The following is an 18,911-nucleotide window of genomic DNA, read 5'->3' on the forward strand; positions in this document are numbered from 1 at the left end:
TCAAATCTCATCTTGAATTGTAGTTCACATAATCCTCATATGTCATGCAAGGGACCCAGTTGGAGGTAATTGAATCATGGGGGTGAGTTTTCCCATGCTATTCTTGTGATAGTGAATAAGTCTCACAAGATCCGATGGAAGGAAAATTCCCCTGCACATGTTCTATTGCCTGCCATCATTTAAGATGTGCCTTTGCTCCTCCTTCACCTTCCATCATGATTGTGAGGCCTCCCCAGCCATGTGCAACTGTGAGTCCATTAAGCCTCTTTTTCTTTACAAATTACCTAGTCTCGGACATATCTTTATTAGCAGCATTAGAATAGACTAATACATGTAGTCTTGGAAAAAGCACCATCTTATTGGTTAAAAGACATCATTCAGAAGAAACCAAGCAAAGGAGAGTGTATAAGATGGGGATAGAAGTTATCGCTGCAGTCTTGGACTCTATCTGGAACTGGCAGCTCAGTTTTCAGGCTTTAAACTGTCCTTGGCTTGAAGGTCAGTGTTCACCAGGGACCCATCGCTGTCTGCCTAGGAATTTGTCTGTCTCCTGTCACTATCACTAGCACAGGACTTGAAAAAGAGTATGCATTCAACAATTGCCAGATCTAATATAGATGCTCAGCTCTTTTACTGAAATACTCATATTTTCTTTAGATTTATAAGAAAATCATAAAAATTCAAATAAAAGGCAAAGGCTAAGAGGAGAAAAATTGCAGAAGATGCATTAGTAAATACAAAGATACACCATTCATCATCGGTAAAAACTAAAAATGTAAACTAAAGTAACTTTGAGAGAGAATTTCGTAGTCATTAAGGTAGCATTTTTTTCAATTTATTTATATGACTAACTCCAGAATGATTTTGGTGAACCTAGTATACTAATTTTTTGGCTGTAGGCATTATAAATGTATATAACCTTTCCACAAAATGCAATATATTTATATGTAACAAGATCCATAAGGATATCTATGACCTTTAGCTTGATACATTTCTACCACTTTATTCTCATAAAATAATTTGATAGAAATAGAAACATAAATATTTTTATGCATTGTGGTATTTTACAGAGTTGGAATAATTTAATTGAAGCCTCCAGAAGATGCAATATTAGAATGATAATAAGTAATACTGCCATGAATTATCATTTAAGAATATTATTTGCTCATTAAAAGTAACAAGTGAATACCATATAGTCCAACATTGTTCAAATAAAATATAATTTGAGCCACATATGTAATTTATACTTTTTTGGTAGTCACATAATAAAATGGAAATAAATGAGGTAAGATTAATTTTAGTAATATATTTTATTTAAGCAATACGTTGAGAATATTATTTCAACATGTAATCAATATAAATGACACCAATGAGAGATTATTTTATTGTTTGATTTGTACTAAGTCTGTGAAACTTTGGCATAATTTACACTTATAGCACATTTCAATTTGGTTGAGTCACTTTTCCAATCTCAATATCCACATGTAGCAAGCTGCTATCATTTTGGACAGGGCAAGACTACAGACAAACATTCATAAGAAATAGAAATATTCTTAATAACATACACATAATTATTTCAATTGTTTAAAAGAATTGTTCGTATATGTTTTAGTGTCCTAGAGTGTAAAATTAATTAGGAGTGTGAGATTATGATTCTTTTTATGTAAGTTTAAATATTTTCATACTTTTGTTTTTTTTCAATAAAATGTCTTACACCTTAGAATAGGTACCTAATTTGTAAATTGCAACCATTCTGTCTATATGTCTTGATAAAAAATGATGGTGAACTTCAATTTATATTATATTCACATTTTGACCCAGTTTCTATGGAATTAGTAAGTCTTTTCAATTTGGAGCTGTTTGGTATGCAAAGTAGGCTGAACGTTTTCTTAGGGAGTAACAAATACGTGACCTTTCTGGATTAAGTCGGTCTGGCAGCCTAATATTTTTTTACGGTTTGAATAGGCTATATTTGGTTGATCCTATCAGTTAGTAAAATAAGAAACTATATTTAAAACATTATCAAAAAATATCTAGCATTTTGCCTTGCACATAGTAGACACAAAATGCGTAATTGTCGAATGTAATCGATTTGAAGCGTCCATCAATTAAATTCAAAATGGATTTGTTGAAACCATTTTCTTAGTAGAATTTACTCTTTCTTCATGTATTTCACTATGATTCCTCATAATTAAAGAAAGCAATAAACAGGGATAACAAAAGTATTAGAACTTTTGACATTTCTGGAGGTAAACAAAGATACCTTTCATATTTCCACCTAAACTTCATTTCCATTCCCACTTAACGTTTCTACATGAGTGAAATATGTCAAGATTTGTGGCTTTCACATATTTATAGTTTTGCTAGTTATTAATGGTATTTTAAAATATTTATTTGAACAGTAATATAATTCTTCTTATATAATGATTACATTTCCATATAATTTTAATGTGTTTTCCAAACTAAATTTCCAGCTGTTTGTGGTCAGGAGTATTACTTATTATTCTTCACAACCACAAGTAACTTTGGATGATGCTATGGCTAATAAAGTCTTTGAAATGTGTTAACTTCACTTGGTTTATAAATACTAAAGTAAATATAGGTAGAATATTTTAAAATTATAAGCACAAGCATTAATGTTTGGTTCATAACTAAGAATGATATGACACAGTTTTTCAGTACTTTTTAATATAATTGAGCTATAAGAAATATTTAATAATAAATAATTATGCATTTCATTAAAGAAGACAAAAGTAGAAAAAATGGAAATCTGTAAATGATGCCGAGGTGTATTTGAAAATGTTGATGAAATTATAAAAGCATTTCTTTATGTCTTTTTAAAACTCTACAGGAAATTTCTGCTTTATTACAGCAGCTAATTTTCAAATGTTCCATGCTTTCATACCAAATCCAGCCAATTGTTGGTGATAGCTTATTTCCTTCCCCTTTGCCTGCTGCAATGATTCAGACCTTTTCTGTTCAGTTTTAGTTTTATTACTATTTTCCTCCACTCCCCTATTCTTCACCACCAATATGTTACATCATTGTTCAAAAGAATAGTCAAAGCTGAGTTTACCTAATCTAAAGCAAATTTAGGCTGGAAGTAAGAGATAGCCACAATTTAGAAGCACTCCCTGGCTTTAGAAATACAGCCCTCCTTTGTAAATCCTCACAGCTATGGGTTGTGTAGTCTATCACCACCTATAGTATGCTAAAGTCAGAATGTAATTACATGCATTTTATAAAATGAGAACTGCTGATGTACAACCCACTAGTTATTTCCTAGTAAAAACATATTAGTAGAATATATTTATATCCATAACCATAATACATACTGTTATGCATCTAGTAATTAATTTTTTAATGACTCTCTAAATATTTATGTTCTTTTTTTCTTATAATGCAATCTTCAGTGTTCTCAAGAGCTATCCTAATTTAAGCAGATATTTAAATAGAATCTTTCATTATTCTTGCTTTTCAGTTGTCTTGGGAACAATGCAATAACATTAGTAGGATATTTCCTTGTAGAAATGAAAAAAGAAAATACGTTTTCTTCTAGAAATAAAAAAAGTATTTATAGATTATATCTGGAGGACAGCATAAACTGGCTAATTGATTATAGATAATAAATGGACATACTAAGTGATAGAAAAATAGATGATAGATATTTCTATGCAGATGAATTTTATTATTGTAAACTTACTGGGTTTCTATACAGTTTGTTTTAATTGCTGAAACATGTCTTCAGGTGGAATTTATCAAATATTACATACATTGCAATAGTGACAGCATTTTAAAAGAAGTCTCTAGATCCTATGGCAATGAAGTGTCTGTTCCAATAGAGCTCCTAATGTAAAGTTTTGCTTAGTAATGATCTGAATGACTTTTCAAAGTTTCCCTGTCTGAATCAGTGTTAAGGATGTTTCAGTTATCCTCTCAGAAAATCAACTTGTTATGCCTTAATATAATATCAAAAATTAAATTGTAGTTCTTTTGAGAAAATAAGGAGGTAGAAAATGTAACAGTTTTATTGCTTCTGAATGATACGGCTCCAGATTTTTACCTTCACAGAGTTATATTTTTTGATTGAGAATATGATTCCAGTATCTGATAATTTGGGTCTAATCTAGTAGCTTTATACTTGGATTTCCCCAGAACTGTGGTCTGTAAATTCTGAGGATACTGAAGCATCTTGAAATACACCCATTGCTCAATACACAGAATAATTTTTAAAACTTTATAATTTGTAAATTGCTATACATTTATAATTGCTATAAATTTATAAATTATATAATTTAAAATTTATAATTTATATAATTTATAATAAATCACATAATTTAAAATTTATAATTTATATAATTTATAATAAATCACAGAAATATATTTTAATATATTTATATATTATATGTAATATTTATATTATATAAAATATAACATTTATAATATATTTATATATTATGTTTTAAATTATATGTAAATATATCAAATGTGAGTTAATATAATATGACTTATAAATTATACAAATATAAATTATATACCAATATAATTTATATATAATTTATATTAAATTACATAATTTTAATTATATAAATTATATTTATATAATTTGTAATCTATAATTTATAAATTTATAAGCTTAAAATTTATAAACTTAACATTTTCAAAATGTACGTATTTCCCAGGGCTTGATCATGAGTTTTCTTTTTCTTTCTGTCAACTGTATCTCTCTAAGTGACCTATCCAGTCCCATAACTCATACTATCATCTCTAGTGAACACTCTCCAGGCTTCATGTCTCTTCTTAGTGTCACATTTATTTAACTAGGTGTTTATTTCATTTCTCCTGTTGGATCTCAAAGCATAATTATCTTCTCATCCTTGTATTATTACCCATCCTCCTCCTCCTCCAGTCTTTCTCATATTAATTAGCAGTGTCACATTCACTCTGTTGTTTAATCTCACCTAGGAATTATCATTTGTTCTCTTCTTCACGGCACCCACATTCTATCCATCAGCAAATACTGTTATTTCTTTTCAAAATACTTCTTATTTGCTTTGCTACTACTCATGCCCAAGAAATCTTCCCTCATCTGGGAAAATTCAATAGTCTATTTAATGGTTTGTCTGTTTCTACTTTATTCCCCCTAATTAGACATTCTTCACACAGCTGCCAATGTGATCTTTTAAAATTCATGTCATTCCTCTGCTCAAAACCCTCCAATGGCTTCTCATTGCACTTCGAATAAAATCAAAGCTCCACACCAGGCTACCCATGATGTAGTCACTGCCTCACTCTCCACTGCCTATCTCTTTTTCCTCACTGATTTTATTCTAACCACACTTGATGCTCTACATTCCTGGAAAGCACTAAACTTATTTCCATCCTTAGAATTTTGAGCCTGCTTTCTTCTTTTCTTGGCACTCTCTGCACTCTGATCTTCTTCACATGGCTGGCTTTCTCTTTTCATTGAGGTCTCAGCCCAAGTGACATCTCAGAGAGAATTACCCTGAGATCTAAATAATTACCTCAGTTCTCTCTATTTTATCTACTGTATTATATGGTGTTTGGGGCATAGTACTCATCTCTACTTGAATTTATTTTACTTGTATATTATTTTTATTTCCTCTAGCTATATACTGTATTAAGAGCAGTGACTTTTTCTAATCTTTTTATCACTCTATTCCCACTCCCTGGAAGAATAATAGGAACATAGTAGGTATTTCTCTTGGAACGGGAGGATAACGAGACAGACAGACAAAGAGAGAGAGAGAAAGAGAGATTATGTACAATATAATACTGAAGCGATTTACATGTAATCCACATTCCTCCTAAACTGGGTTTGGATAAATGCTAATCTATAGGATTCTTGGACAAGAAAAGATTATTTGGCAAACGAGTTTGGAAGATTCTATTAGAGATTTATTAAGTTCATTAGCCAGAAAAATATTCTTTAAGGTTTTGCAGTAAAGATCAGAGTTTAATGATATTTAATCAAATGATTCATAAAGTTATTTGGTCCTTGAAAATTTTTCTGCCTTTCAACGTATATTAAAACATTCAGAAATGCTGTTCTAAATTCACTCAGTATCCAATGTAGAAGAGAATTAATGTAACAAGAGGAAAACATATATCATAATTTTCTTTTAGAGTTGTTTAAAATAAAGCCCACCCAAAATAAGACACATATATATGTTTTTGAGAATTCTGAGTAAATTAGAAATAACTATATTGACACAAAGTTATGCTAAAGAGAAAATTTGGTATATAGCAGATAAGTAACCAAGGCCAACAATCCATAAAACAATAATAGCAAAAAGAAAAAAGACAATATTGATACTTTCGAGTAGCTCCTGATGGAGAAGAGTAATATTGAGAAAATATTAATAGAAAATAATACAGTCAGAAAAAGTGAAAATAATTATAAAACTCATTTGTTAGAAAGTCTATAAAGGACTGGGGATAACATCAACATGAATATTCTGGTTATAGTATAGGAAAGTGACATAAAATCAGAAGTTTCAAGTTAAATTAAGGGAGAGATAAGGGAGATTAAATGGAGAGTAATAAATCCATGAAATTTATATTTAACACAATGTGAAGGAATAGACTTTAAAAGCTGCTTTTTAAAAAACCTAATTTTCAGATACATAAAATTTTAGCAATATGGCTGTAGTGCTTTGAACTTTTATCATTTGACTATACTTTGCTTTAAAGTTTACATCAAGAGCAAATATGTATATTTGAAAAGTTTACAATAGCTAGAAAATGTATTAAATTCCCAAATGGAAAAAAATGTATACTTGGATTCCCATATTTCTATATACCTATCCACAGAATCACTGTTGTATTTTTAAACCTTATTCCTGGAAGCACTACGGATATCAGATCAATTTAGAAAGCCAAAGACTACCTCTGGGAATGAAATGGCAGTAATAGAAACAATATTTGGCCAAACTATCACTGTATGCCAATGATGCCAAAAATCACAGTAACCTGGCAGGTAGGTAACTATTATTTAATAATATGACTGATACTGGTTTCTCCACTGAAAAACTATTAACTCTTTATGCAGTAAAATGAAGTCCAGGTTTTAGACACAGTATTTCTCTATTTTGATGTCATTAATAGTGGGTTGGCACTTGTACCAACCACAATGTGTTTCTCAAGCAAATTATTTGAAAGAAAACTTATATGTGATTTTATAACTCATTTAGAAATGAAAATGGGGAATATAAATTTAAGGAATAGTTTTGGCTGCAAGTTCTTAATATTCAGGACAATGTTCATATTCTGGACTATTTTATATATCTCTTTCTTTCTAGTAGAAGCAGATTGGCCTGATTTTAGTGTTTACTGAAGAACATTTCAATTTTAAATGTTCATTCTGCAAGACAACTAATAAGATAATTACTGTTTTAAATAATTTCCTCCATATGTTCACAATTCCTAGATCTCTGCTCTCTCTGTTTAAATGCTGGTCTCATGGTTAATGTTGCTGTTCAAAAAAAAACCTTTGCTTTCATATTTCTTAGAATCTCAAATTGTTCAAATTTGCTGAAGTGCCTGGAAATGCAGCACGTGTTTCTAAATCTGGAAGAGTTGGTAATATGTATAATCTCCTTCTCTGGATGTATATTGTTGTCCTCTTAATGAATAGTGTTCAATGGACTACGTTATATTTTACAGTGAGAAAATCTGCTATTTGAAAGTGCTGGAATTTTTTTCTTTTCTTTTCTTTTCTTTTCTTTCTTATTTATTTATTTATTTTGAGATGAAGTCTCACTCTGTTGCCCAGGTTGGAGTGCAGTGGTATGATCTCAGCTCACTGCAACCTCCTCCTCCCAGGTTAAGTGATTCTCCTGCCTCAGCCTCCTGAGTAGCTGGGATTACAGGCTCACACCACCACGCCTGGCTAATTCTTGTATTTTTAGTAGAGACAGCGTTGGCCAGGCTGGTATCAAACTCAGCCTGACCTCAGGTAATCCACCCACCTCAGCCTCCTAAAGTGCTGGGATTACAGGCATGAGCTACCGCACCTGGCCAAAATTTTTCTATTTTATCATTAAAAATCCAGTTTGTACGCAAGATATTACTTGAAAATCATAAACAAATTATCCTGAAAAAGGTACCATATGAGTCTACTAAATTTATTTTTGTAAGGTTCAATGTAATCAAATAGACTCATGAATTATATTCATACATAATGAAAATAACATTAAATTTGACTTGTTTGTGTCCATCTTCATCCATGTAGAATGCATATGGTCAAGTCACCGCTCTTAAATTTAGTTCTTTGATCAATAATGTGAGCCTAATAACATGTATCCATGAAATCATATTGTTTATCCAAAAACAAATAATTACTTCTGTCACCATCATTGTCGTTTTCACCAATACCAATTTTCATTTTTATGATCATCAAATTTAATGCAGCCATGGATGAGTCCAAAACTCCCACACTCACAGACATACAGACACAATTGAACCTACTATTTATGAGGTTAGAAGGTAGAATTAAGAATTAATATGCTACCAATTAGCAAATATAATTAAGACTGTTTTAAATCTATACTTGTACCTGCCATAATTGTAAAATAGTTTTCTTGGACAAACAGAAGAAGATACAGAAAGTATAGGTTTGGAAAGTGTACATGTTTAATTCAAGAAAAATAATTTATTGTATAATTTATTGGATGCTTGCAGTCTATTTCAAGGACAATTGGAAATGAGAGAAAAGGTTTTGGGCAATTACAAGTAAATTCATGCTTTATATTAAAATTTAATCCCCCAAATTAGGTTTTAGGTAATATAGTTATATCAGTTATAGAAACTGACAAAGAAATTAAATTTGCTAGTTATTATAACAACACTAATACAAAGTAAATTTCAATTTAAATATACAAAATGTTTTTGATACACAGTAAAGTTTATGCCATTTGTGATGACAATCCAATATAAAACTAGATTATTAAATAATCCAGAGATTTTCTAACTAAATACACCAGATGCAGGTGTTCTTGTCAGATTCAATGATCAACATTGTTGAGGGCAAACTTCCAAATCTAGGAGGCAGAACAAAAGAAAAAAAAACACACATCTGGCAAAAAAAAAAAAAAAAGCATGTGAATTCTTTATCATTCTTTATCAGTTCAGTTTTTTGCATTTTTTTATTTTATGTAAATTTTGCATTGGTTTTGTGTGTGTTTATACATCCACGAGAAACACATAACATGCTGAAATACAGATAAATTTGAACAGTCAGTGTATATGTCATTCATTCTTCCTTCCAACTACTGAGGAAACAAAGACTTTTTTTCTGAGGGTCTATTTGGAATAGGCATTTGTCCATTTTCAATGGATAAAACTAAAAGTCAGCATTCAATGTCTCAAAGTCCAGAAGGCAAGGCAGACTTAAAATAATAATTAAAATCTAGTGTAATAAGAGCGACTACTACTACTAAACACACATATAATTACACATACATACACTATATATAGTGTGGGACAAAGAGAATTATAATTTCAGCTTTGCAATGTGGACAAGGAAGTCTTCACAGAGAAAACAATATCACTTGAACTAGGTTTTGAAATCTAAGAGGAGAATTTCCAAGTACTTTAGGCAAGTGTTTACTCTGGGGAGGAGAAAAATCATGTGCAAAGGCAAAGAGGAGGAACATATGACCAGAGATGAATGAAGAAAAACAAGATAAATGGTTGAAGACAAAAGCAAAGACTAAATCATAAAATATTTTACAATTTTATGTAATTACAAAAATATGTAAATTACATATTTAGACTATGGTTATAAAACATCCCTGATTGAGGAAATCGATAACTTTGGATAACAAAATCTGATTTTCCTTTTTGAAAATGTGTATGATAACAGTAGGACTAATGAATTGAGTGTTTGTAGAGAAGAGACAGGGATTGAACTAGGAGGTTACCACAGATTTTTACAAGATATGATGAAGGCCCACACTAAACCAGTGAGGTAAAGATGAAGAAGAAACTATTTTGAAAAAATTGGTGGGCTATAATAAGCAACTGTATGTGAAGTCAGGACAGGTAAGGAGAAGGAAGATCCCCAGATGGCCCTATGATTTCAGGTTTGGATAGGAAGATAGTATCATTTTTTAGTCCAAATCAGAAAACTTATAAAGGTGAAAGTAGATTATAAAATAATCAAAGCTTTGTAATGTTGACATTTATCTATGAATGATTTTGTTGATTTTTATGCTGTTGAACATATAAAAAATCTTTTATTCAAAAACTATTTTTAAAAATTTTGTACAAATAAAATTATGTATACTAATAAAAAGGTATACCTGTGTATATCAAAGCAAAGCAAAACATTAAAAATTACTTTAAAATTTAGGTGGAAAGATTATATTTGACTCATATTCATATGCTTTTGGCAATTTCTTAGCCATATCTGTCTCTAAAATCAAGTCACTAAAGAATGTACGTTCAGATGCTCCTCGTAATTTTCTACATAGTTGCACTTTAAGGCTAATAAATTTGAAATGGTTTATTGATGCTATTGTTTCTATTGTTACAGTTCTACAGGCCAAAAATATATATTTTTAATTAAGAAAATTCTTCTATATTTTTCCTAAGGTTTCAGTAAGCTCAGGGTTAATTCTACCAAATTAATTATGTTCTTCATTCTATCTTTTTATTGAAACATTTAAAAATTTCAGTCTACATATTTTAACCGGCACTGCATTTTTGCTTTTATTCAGAATAACTTTCTTCAACAAATATTTTTATGTAACAACACTCAACAAATAAGGTGATCCTATGGTTCTTTTATAAGTCTTGCCAAATTTAGATGCTACAAAAAACAACGGGCTCAATTTCATTCCATTTGGGTAAATAATATTAATTTATTCAATTTCTTAAAAAAGCACCTTCAGAACTTTCTCTCAGAAGAGAAGTTGTTCTGTAGATCAATTGTAGATTTTGAAAAGTAAATTATGTGCCAGCACAGTGTCTCACACTTGTAATCCCAAAGCTTTGGGAGGCTGAGTAGGGAGGACTGCTTGAAGCCAGGAGTTCCTGACTAGCAGGGCAACATTGTGAGACCCTGTCTCTCCAACAACAACAAACAAACACAAATTAGCTGGGCATGGCAGCACATGCCTATGAATCCTTGCTACTACAGAGGCTGAGTGGGGAGGGTGGGAGAATCACCTGAGCTTAGGAGTTTGAGGTTACAGTGAGATATGATTGTGCCCCTACACTGTAGCCTGGGTGACAGAGCAAGACCCTGGCTCTAAAAAATAAATGAGTAAATAAATATGTAAATAAATTGTGTACACTGAACTCTCATCATCAAATTTTCTAATTTTGTTTGTTTCTGTGGACGTTTTAGTCAATTCTGTAGATGTCTGCTATCACAAAAAATGGACAGTGGGTTAAAAACAATAGAAATGTATAAATATATTTTTCACAGTTCTGGAGGCTGGGAGTTTGAGATCAGAGTGCCAGCATAGTTGGGCTCTGGTGAGGTTACAGACTGTCAACTCATTGAATCCTCACGTGACAAAGAATGCTAGAGAGTTCTCTGAAGTTTATTTTATAAGAACACTAACTCTATTCATGAGGACTTCACCCTCATGACCTAAACACTTCCCAAAGGCCTATATCTTTTAATAGCATTGCATTGGGGGTTAGGTTTTCAACCTATAAATTCTGGGGGAATGTAAGCATTCAGTTCATAACAATAGAGAAAAGGGCTATTCTTTTTTTTTTTTTTTTTTTCCATTTAACTTCCTCGGAATTTATTCTGTGTATTCCATACCTTTCCAATTAATATAAAACATGAATGCCATATTTTTTTAACCTTTATTTTAAGTTCAGGGGTAGATGGACAGGTTTGTTACATAGGTAAGATTGTGTCATGGAGGATTGTTGTAAACAGATTATTTGATTACCCATGTATTAAGGATAGTACCCATTAGTAATTTTTCCTTATCCTCTCCTTCCTTTCTCTCTCTACCCTCAAAATGCAAATCAAAGCAACATGAGATACCATCTCACACCAGTCAGAATGGCTATTATTAAAAAGTCAAAAAGTTGCAAATGCTGGTGAGGTTGTGAAAAAAAAGGAACACTTTTACACAGTTGGTGGGAGTGTACATTAGTTCAACCATTGTGGAAGACAGTGTAGCAATTCCTCAAAGACCTAAAAACCAAAATACCATTTGACCCAACAATCCCACTACTGAGTATATACTCAGAGAAATATAAATTACTCTTTTATAAAGACACATGCATGTGTATATTCATTGCAGCACTATTCGCAATAACAAAGACATGGAATAAACCAAAATACCCATCAATGATAGGCTGGATATAGAAAATGTGTTACACATACACCATGGAATACTATTCTATTTCCAAATTTTAATTTCAATAATTTCAATTTTCTGTGTCAATGTTGATATTTTTGGGTAATTTTATTAAATTTCCAACATAAAAAAAGTTTTTTAAAAGTAACTGGATAAAAAATAGGTATTCGAGGCCTAGAAAAATAAATAAATAAATAAATAACAAATTTAGAAAAACCATTCACAACACAATTCAATACCATGGTAGGACACTTAGATTGGCTTACAAGGTTGTTTAGTAAAGGTTAAACTATTTCTATAATTTAATTGATGATAAGCAGCAAAGAGAGAAAGTGTGAAGCTTCATTTTAATGTGTATGTGTGTTTATGTGTCTATATAGAAGCTGTAGTATATAGCTTGGTATATTAGGCTGGTAAAATCTTACAACTTGTTGGGATTTAATAGAACCAATTCCAAATATATTTATATTTCATGCATTTCTTAATTCTCTATCATGAATTTTGATCCACAAACATTTATATTTTTATTTCCCTAAAACATATCATTTTAGTCTTAAAGATTGAAATTCTAACTATTCAGAATAATATTCAATAATTCTCTGATGTTTTACCATTGAAAAATTAACTTCTACAAGTTTTAGTGTCCATGAGTTACATGAAAATATAACTACTATTGTGCTAATAAAACTTTTTATTTGAAATAACTGTTGAGACTAATTTGAACCACACGTCATTTAACTGTTTGCAAAGTTTTTTCAAAAATAGCCCTACTCCATAAACAGTTGTCCCTATACTGTTTTCATGCATGCAAGAAAACTTGAGATTGAAAAAGAAGAACAATAATTTTGAGTAGTCATTTAATCTAAATGAAGTCACATTCCATTGAAACCTGTTTTCCATGACTATATGAATTAAACCAAAATCTACTAATACTGACATGGTTTCCTTTTTAAAAGTACTAATTGTTAAACTCATGCTGATATTTTTTTCTGAAGATTTATGACCTAGCTTTTGTGGGGTTTTTAATATTTCTATGGCCCCACATATGTTAGATGAGAAATATCAACAGATATTTTGTGCAAGTTTTATGTTCATTATCAATTGTTATTACTGAATTTTTTATTAAACACCTATTCTTCAGAATTAAATGTTTTTGGTTCATTGCTGCTAAAAAACGTTTATTGCAAAATGAATGTGCAATCAATGAAACAAATAGTTGTCAATATTCAGCATAAAATACATGATATCATCTTCAGCCTCTATTTTTTACACATATTTCATGTACATATACTTTCCTACATTCTATATAGCCCTTACTTAAGTGGAGGCTTAGCAATTTGAAACTCACAGGCTATGGGACAAGACAGACACACGTGGCTTGGACATGTTATTTTTTGTCTTTTTAATAACGACTATTCCAACTGGTGTAAGTTGATTTCTCAACATGATTTTAATTTGCCTTTATCTGTTGATTAGCAATGTTGAGCATTTATTTTTACGACTGTGGAACATATAGGTGGCAATGCACAGGAGATATTTGAAAACACTAATTTGCAGTGCAGGGGAGTGCTGAAATATAGAAATATAAATTTAAAATTTTTCAGCATATGGGCAGTCAATGCAACCACTTGAGATGAAAGATCTGGTAAGGCATTTTTAGCATTAATATTTGTTGAACACATTATTGGCAATTTCTAGAGAAAGGATGAATGGCATTTGTTTACACATTGATGACAAACGAGAAAATATAATGTCATTACTATAAATGACTTGTGTATCAATTTCCTGATGCTGCTGTAACAAATTATCACAAACTTTGTGGTTTAAAACAACAGAAATATATTCTCTCATGGTTTTGGATGCTCAAAATATGTCCAAAGTATGTACTACTGGGTTTAAATCAAGATGGCTATATTCTCTCTGGAGGCTCAAGGGGAGATTTTGTTCCTTGCCTCTCTCAACTTCTAATGGCTGCAGACATTTCTTGGCTCAAATCTGCATCACTCTAGTCATGGCTTTGGTCATCACATTACCTTCTTATTTTCTTCCTCTGCTGTAAAATATCCCTCTACTTCCCTTTTATAAGGATGCATGTGATTCCATTTAGAGCCCACTCTGTTAATCCCTGATAATGTCTCCACCTCAAGATCTTTAATGTAATCACATCTACATAATCTTTTGTTGTCAGATAAAATAACATTCACAGGTTCCAGAAATTAGGGTATGGATATCTTTTTTGGGGGTTTGGGGAGGCTGGTTATTATCAGTCTACTATGATTTTATGTTTCTAATCAACATGAAGACAGGAATTTTTTATTCATCTATATCATCACTCCTGAAATTTAGGTATTCAAAGAAATATAAATGTGCTATTTTTTTAAGAGTTGGGATCTCACTATGTTGCCCAGATTAGAGTGCAGTGGCTTTTCACAGGTGTGATCATAGTGCACTACCGCCTCAAACTGGCAAGTCGTCATCCTTCCTTAGCCTCCTGTAGCTGGGATTTCAGGCATGCACCACTGTGCCTGGCTAAATACTCTATTTTGTAATGTATAAAACTGTGCTATTCATTAGAGTAGCCACTAACCACCTGGAGCAACTGAGCAATTAAAATATAGCTAGTCAGAAATGAGATATACTGTAAGTGTAAAATATACATCATATTTGGAAGACTTGGTACAAGAAATATAATGTAAAATATCTCAACTTTTTGATTAATTAAATGACTTTTTTGATATATTGTACTAAAATATATTAGTGAAGTTAATTTTACTTTTTTCAATATGGCTACTAAAAAATTTAAAATTACATATGAAATTCACATTATATTTCAACTACACAGCACTAGTCTAGAATGTGCATGTTTAAATCTTTTCATTATATAGAGAAATGGTTTCTTTATAAATAATTAAAATTCCTGAAAGTTGCACACCAAGTTAATTAAACGCTCGTCTTTAAAAATTCTATGGCTGTATCTTGCTCTATTGTAATCCATATTCATTCGAACTATGAACTTCTGTTTTCTCCATTTTACAGCAACAAACTGGCAGGACTTCCTGTGAAATCATGACCACCATGTGCTCTTTCAGCCTCCATCAATTCCTACCTCTAAGCACCTGAGAGCCAAAGCAAACCACAGGAAACCACAGGTACTAACTCTTTTAGACCTGATGAAGTGTCTCCCAAATACAGTCTGGCATGGTGAGTACTGGAGTAACTGGCAATCTTTTAGAATGGAGAGAAAATAAGAAATTGGGAAAAATTTGGCATTTGCTTTCAACAGAGATCAGATTCTGACCTCTGGAAAGAAGAAATAAGGGAAAATGTTTATGATGGGGAAGGATCCAAGGGGAACTTGTGGGAAAGGAAGAGGCTGCCAGAAAAGGAGTTTTGAGATCTGAAAAGAGACTTGTGTATGTCTGAGGGAAGAGTTGGAGAGAGGTAACCAGGGGAGAAAATCTGGGAAGTTTTGAGCAGTGAAGATCTGATGAGATGGAAAAGGAGAAAGGACACTAATATTTATTAGGCCTCTATTGTATACCTGCACATAGGTTATTCAAATACATGTACAGTATTCATTTTTGGAGGCAAAAATTGAGGTACAGAAAAATAAAATTATTTCACTAAGGTCACACAACTATTAGGGATCAAAGGCAAGTTTAGGATCCATTGATCAGTGGGTGGATATCCTTTTAGAGTGTTAAAGCTAGATTAAAGTGTGAATCTGCAAGGGTAAAAAATGAGCAAGTGACTTTGAGTAATTTGAGAAAAGTTGAGTCATTTCAATGATAGTCTGTGTGTAATCCGGGTTGGGAAAGTGAAAGCAGGGGGAAGCAGGGCAGGGAAGTGTTTGTACTTGGAACTGTCCGTAACAACTGTGGGAATACTAACACACTGAAAGACCCCAGAAGAAATGGGATATTGGTTGGCCTTGTAACTAGGCAAAGTTTTGAACTTGACCAGTTCCTTAACATCCCACTGTAGTTCTATAGGTCAAAGCATAGACCTTTGGAGTTTTATATACTTGCCCATTAAAAATATCAGCATATTTGAACTTCAAACTCTCACAGATCTGATGGAAATATACGCAATAGAGATCGGTTCAAGTTTTAGTAAGTTCATCTCTAAAACTGAAGGTAACATGAATCACCTTGCCTTCAGAATTTCTAGCTCTGTAATTTGCAATTTATACTATTCCTTTTAGAAATTATTTCATTCTCATTTCTCCTAGAACCTTCAAGGGTTCAAACATCTATTCTTCAAATATTCACATTTTCTTCATTTCAGTAGGCTCTTCCAACCATGGACTACAGGATAAATTATTTTATTGATGCCCTTCCCTGGTACACTATTGGATTCTAATCACTTAAGCATTGCATCTATGAGTACATGGACATAATGGCTGCTGGTGGGAGGCTGAGAGAGTAACCCCTGGTGGGAGTGGTGGGAGGTTGGTGATGGGAGTGGGGAAAAACGAAAAAAATCTTATACTCTAACAGGCTTGGCTCACCATAATTTACAAAGTCCTAGTATAACTTTTATTCTTGCTGCTCTTTGGCAGCCTTTTTTTATTTTTTTATTAACTGCTCTGGGTCTTTCCTATTCTGATTTCTCATTATCCTTTCTTTCTTTCTTTCTTTCTTTCTTTCTTTCTTTCTTTCTTTCTTTCTTTCTTTCTTTCTTTCTTTCTTTTGTTTTTTTTTTTTGAGACGGAGTCTCGCTCTGTCACCCAATCACCCAAGCTGGAGTGCAGTGGCGCTATCTCGGCTCACTGCAAGCTCTACCTCCAGGGTTCAGGCCATTCTCCTGCCTCAGCCGCCTGAGTAGCTGGGACTACAGGCGCCCGTCAAAACGCCTGGCTAATTTTTGGTATTTTTAGTAGAGATGGGGTTTCACCATGTTAGCCAGGATGGTCACGATCTCCTGACCTCGTGATCAGCCCGCTTCGGCCTTCCAAAGTGCTGGGATTTCAGGGGTGAGCCACCGCTCCCGGCCTATCCTTCTTTCTTCTAGCTGTTAATCTTGCCTTTCATTCAGCCAAAATCAAGACACTTGGCCCAGGCTTTCTCATTTCACCTTCTCATTTTAATCGATCACTATCTCTACATGAAGATCTTTTCATCTTTCCCAATGTTTGTGGAAAAGAAAGCACTCAAACCCCTTTTTGTTTTCCTAAAAAGGTAATTGTCAGTATTTACTTTTCTTCTATCATCTTTAATTCTTTTTTTCTGTTGACTCTTCTTTCCATGTCTGATGATGGTTAAAGTTTTTTTTTTTAAGCTTTGGTAAATCAACAGGAGAAATAATGTATTATTCTTTAAATTAGCCTTTCTTGAATTAGGTGATTGAATATTTAAATGTTTAGCAGTCATTTCATTTTTTTACCCAGTGAATTGTCTTTTGAAATTTCATACTCCTTTTCCTAATTATATATTAGATAACTTTTGCAATTTTTTTCGACCTTGTTTATAAATTAACGTTAACCATTTGTCTGTAATATTTGTGACAAATATTTTTCTGTTTATTGCCTTTAGTAATGTTTAAAAAATGTTAGATATTTTAAAAGTTTAGTTATATTTATCACACTGGTCACCATTTCCCATTGTGATATCTTTAAGTGCTTATATGCTTAGAGTGTCATTTGCTGTCTGTATTTCAGACTAAGATGTACAGGCATTCAATGTTTACAGTTAGGCGTACATTCTGAGAAAGGCATGGGTAAATTATTTTGGTATGCAGGCACCGTAGAGTCTACATACACAAACTTAGATGTTGTAGCCTGCAACACACCTAGGCTATATAGTATAGCTTATTACTCCTAGTTTACAAACCTATACAGCATGTTACTATAATGGATACTGTAGACAACTGTAACACAACGGTAGGTATTTGTGTATCTAATCATATCTAAACACAGAAATGGTACAGAAAAATATAGTATTATATTATGGTATCATATATGACATTTTATGGTGTCATATATGTAGTTTGTTGTTGACTAAAATATCACTCTTTAACACATGACTATCCTTTTATGTTATTTCTGTTTTTATTTTATTATGTTAAAGTTTTGAATGCATGCGTATTTATTTTACCCTTTCTCATAATATTACCAAATTATCTGAGATCATGATAATTGAAGTCTTGAAATCTTCTTTGACTTGTCTAGCTTAACTCATATGCCATATCATTAATTTAGAAAGTGTAATTTTCAAAAATTAAATCAAATTTGAGCTGAGCCATTCCATTAGATGATAGCCATAGTAAAGATAAGGATCATGTCATAGTTGTATCCTCAGCACATAGTATAATCCTTGATGTATTATTTATTATTGTATGTAATACAATAATAGGCTTTCAATAAATGTTTGCTGAATTGGATTACAAAATTGGGTTATCATGTTAAATCAATGTCATGGTAATTATTTTGTGTATATAATGCAATGCAATGTTTTCCTGAAACTATGCTTTTAACCAAGCCAACTTGTATATCATTCACTTGTCCTCATTCCTTACTTTTATATTCTTTCTTCTTTCTATCCAGCTTCAGACAATGTT

General features: G+C 32.0%; 1 long non-coding RNA gene across 5 annotated transcripts in view; it reads left to right on the forward strand.

Annotated features, from left to right (window-relative positions):
* The window catches only part of LOC104005839 (uncharacterized), a 294,233-nt gene that overhangs the window by 160,692 nt on the left and 114,630 nt on the right, over positions 1–18,911 (forward strand). For 3 of the 5 annotated variants that reach the window (XR_010155857.1, XR_010155855.1, XR_010155858.1), the window contains one exon: positions 15,390–15,554. This is a non-coding gene — a long non-coding RNA (uncharacterized LOC104005839). The remainder of the gene's footprint in view (positions 1–15,389; positions 15,555–18,911) is intronic. The other 2 variants (XR_010155856.1, XR_010155859.1) reach the window with 1 other exon arrangement.

Source organism: Pan troglodytes, chromosome 2 (genome assembly GCF_028858775.2).
Source record: "Pan troglodytes isolate AG18354 chromosome 2, NHGRI_mPanTro3-v2.0_pri, whole genome shotgun sequence".
Taxonomy (NCBI): Eukaryota; Metazoa; Chordata; class Mammalia; order Primates; family Hominidae; genus Pan; species Pan troglodytes.